Source organism: Myzus persicae, unplaced genomic scaffold (genome assembly GCF_001856785.1).
Source record: "Myzus persicae strain clone G006 unplaced genomic scaffold, MPER_G0061.0, whole genome shotgun sequence".
Taxonomy (NCBI): Eukaryota; Metazoa; Arthropoda; class Insecta; order Hemiptera; family Aphididae; genus Myzus; species Myzus persicae.
This window is the reverse complement of record NW_019101399.1, coordinates 1-4,171: the sequence shown is the minus strand read 5'-3', so window position 1 is coordinate 4,171 and position 4,171 is coordinate 1.

The window sequence follows — 4,171 nt, the reverse complement described above, 5'->3', positions numbered from 1 at the left end:
TGACTAAAATTTAAAATATGTCAATAGCCTTTTTTTCCAACGTATGATCCTAAGCCAAAACGTGGTAACTCCATCATTTTAATGTGATATACCGTGTTTTTGCTTAGTATTTGAAAAAAACCGTGTTTTCACTTACAAAACATCTAATATATTGGATTTACCGCATATTTTCTTATTAAAAATTGCCTATTAAGATGGTTTTTAATAGGAAATGCGCTATTTTTACACCAAAAATCGGCGTAAAACCACTAATTTTATCTATAGGAGCAAAAATCTCATTTTTACGAAAAATGGAGTTATCCTATTTTCGCTTAGCGCGGCAGTATGCTTCTCCAATAGTCAGTTCGTTAAGGCGTCTGAAATCTACACATACTCGATATTTTGGGTTTCCCTGAGCATCTGGTTTCTTCGGGACCACGATCAGTGGTGCATTCCTCGTATGGCTGTATAATACTGTGGCTTTCCAATTCTCCCATTTGTCTTACAATCTCTTGACGGCGAGCGTAAGGCAGTCTATACGGTCGAACATTAACAGGTTTTGCGCCTTCCTTTAGATGGATCTCTTGCTGTATTGCATCGGTAGAAGGAAATGAATCTCCCTCTAGGTGGAAAATATCCGGATATTCGCCAATCACCTTCCAGAGACTATCTGATTCTTCTGCATTTAATTCTTGATATGTTATAGCCTCCCGAATGCAATCAATGCGATGCCTATCATCAGTTATTTCGTTTGTATTTGCTGCAATCAGCATTGAGGTTTCGCGGAATTCCTCATACTCGATTTCTTCGATTTTTAAAGGTTAGCGGGTATTGTGATGAGCTTTTCTGAAGTATTGATGGCAGTAGCTAAGATTTTTCCTTGTTTAACTGTGTTAACCCCATTCCCTAGACGAACGTTTTCCTTTTGTAGACTTTGTGAATGAACTACTAAAACTGTTCCTTCCGGTCTTTAGCTAGCAATTGTAATGATAGTTTCTGAACGCGGCAAAAGTGTAAGAGGATCGGTATTGAGTTGAAAGATCTTTGATGAATATTAATCTATTGCAACACGATGTTCGGTGAGAAATGGATTTCCCAAAATTCCTTCGTGAGGAATTGGAAAATTATCATAAACTACCTGGAATTTGGTTGTCAGAGTTTCAGTTCCTAGATTTAAATTGAGGATCACAGAACCTAAAGTGCGTACTAAGTATTCATTAATTCCTTTTAACTGATAGCTTTGAGTTTCATCAACCATTACTTCATTTCTTAAAGTGGATAATTTTATCATATTCAAATCACTACCTGTATCTATAAGTAATTTAACATTTTCTACTATGCACTGTGGAATGTTAGCGTATCATGTTTATTAATTAATTCTGCCTCGAAATAGAAAGCCCTTGCAGGTTCAGAGTGGCTGTTCTGATACCCCCCACCGGGCGGGCGCCACTTGGGCCCGGTGTTTGCTTGTTTCCCGACGATGTGCCATGTTGCTCCTGTGCCTTGCGTTCATTAACATATTTCCGTTTGCGACGTTCACTTATAGTGTGGTTCGGCTTTTTACAATAGTTGTACGTAACTATTCTGATAGCTTTTGTTTCCGTATTATTCTTATTCTGCGATTCTCTGTAACGGGCTTGATCGGCTTCTGAAGCACGGCATTGTCTTGCCTGGTGGTTTGTACGTCCACAGTGAAAACAAGCGCCAGGTGGTCTATTGTTAGATTTTTGTACCGAATTTGCCTTACTTGCGCAACTATTACCTGACTTAAAATCTGACCTATTGTTTTTATAATCGTTAATAGTTTTGCGAATTTCTTTTTGGTTTATGCGTGAAGTTTCTTCTTCCAAAGCGATTTGGACGGCCTCCGATAATTTATCCGGTCTACTAGCTTTCACTAAAATCTTTGTATCGTGTGGTAATCCTTCGGTATATGCTGATAAAATTTGCCTTTCTGTTATCTTAGATAAGTCTTCCGTATTAGAAATTTCATTTGTCGCCATTGATGCTTCTATAATATCGTAATTTAATTGCTCAGCCCTGTCACTATATTGTTGAATAGTCTCCCCCGCGGCTATTTTGAACGTTGATAATTTCGAATGTAAATGTGTTAACGTTTGTTTCTTATTAACAGTGAGGCCTAAAATTTCCTTTAGTTCTTTGTAAGTGGTAGGTTTTTTATGTCTAAATGGGCGTATGGCCTTGCCTATTAATCGAGTTGTTATGCCCCTGATTGGATTTTCTTTCTCCGATGGGTCGATGCTTTGTAACGCATATTCGCACGCACTATGAAATGCAAAACTATCATCAGCGTTTTCTCCATTGAGCTTAGGGATCAAGTTTAAAGCTTGGTGTGTGGTCATAAACTTCGACATTATTTTTTCTTCTACTGCTTGATTTTGATTGCGAATAAATTTAAGTAAATTTCTTGCGTCCTCGAGAACCGAGTCAGTGTTACCTATGGAATTGTTCGCTCTATCTAGAATATATCCTGCCTGAGATAAATTGTTGTACCTACTATCGTCCGAGTCAAATTCGTCAGAGGGTTCGTATAGTTCTCCACTAGAAGGGACACTAACACTACTTTCAAGATCTATGAGATTTTCAGAACTAATAGTTTCGTTTTGGTCCGTATCTGATATAGACTACTACTGATTACAAATAATTAGCTCGAATAAATAATCATACCATAGCAAAAGCAATTAAATAAATGGTTTTCCACAATTACCTTTCCGATTCCATACACACAACAGTAAAAAAAGCAAATAAAAAATAAAAAAAAAATAAAAGCGTTCTGCAAAATTATAGTATAAATAATATAAAATTATAATAGTACAAAATTATTCACAGTTGCCTTAATATATTGATTTTATTATATTTTCCCTTCCCTTAAACTGTACTATTATTGATTTTATATTATTTCACAACTGAGTAAATCAGCTTGAGCTTATGCGTTGCGATTTAAACGAAATGATTGGATAACTCACAAGAATGAGGCGGCTATTTATAGTAACATTGTTGTTGTGGTTTTCGGTTGTTATGATTGATACGCGGTGACAACAGCTGTGATATGATTATTGCGGCGGCGGCGTCTTCTTCGATGTATCACAGTGGTGGTGGAGCTCGCGTCCTTGGCACTCCTGACACGTTCGGTGTAGCTGGTGTGTCGTGTAGACACGACGGTCGTCGGTTACGTTCGTAGTTGGGCGGCTCTCGGCTTCTGCGACGGCGGCGGCGGCGTTGTCGTTGTTGGTGCTGACGTTTCTAGATTTTTTGATTTTGTATGCGACGTTCGTACGTCGTATTGTATAATATACGAATAAACGGACTTGAAAATGTTGATGCTCTGTAAATTCTTCGTTTTGATTCTAAGATGCTCTGGAGTTTCTTATTGTAATTACTTGATGCTTTGCCGAATATCCGTTGCTCTATCCGTAAAGAAAATCGGTAGTACACGTTGGTTCTTCAACAATTTATTTCGCAATACAATTGTTGACTTCCGCTGCCACCATATGATGTGTACCGGCACGTTGTTATTCGTGAGCACGTATACGACGTACGACAGCACGAGCGAAGGAGAGCTCCAGAACCACGTCCGTAAAAACACGTTAACGGCGTCGTGAGCGTCGTTGCCCGGAGCAGGGTGGCAGGCGAATCAGTGTCGCCACCACTGCGAGTGACCGAGTATGGTCACCGAACAAATGTTCAAAACCCGGGGACGATTTGTACGTGCAAAAAGGTCGAACAATTAGGACGCCACAACCAGAGCACTGTTCAGTTTGCGATAAACGTCATTGACTATAGGTGTGTGGGTCTGAGTACTGTTCCAATTTTAAAGGTAAGAACGAAGAAGACTTTGAAATAACACTCAACTCTCAGGTTTTAGGTCGGAAACACTTTTATTCATCACAAAACAATATACAAATAAATCACGTTTCACATACATGCTGCCGCCGTACCTATACGTCCTCGCCGAATCACACGACGACCACCCGACTAGACTCGACTCCGGGCCGCATGATTTCCAAACCTATTAGAGTTGTGAGTACAGTGGATCTGATTGGCCCATATTTTTATGGCGGTAAATTCAAAACTATAAAATCAAATAACATTGTATAAATGTGTATTATTATTATGTATTTTGTGATATAATTCAATAATATTAAATATTATATCATATTATATTGATTAA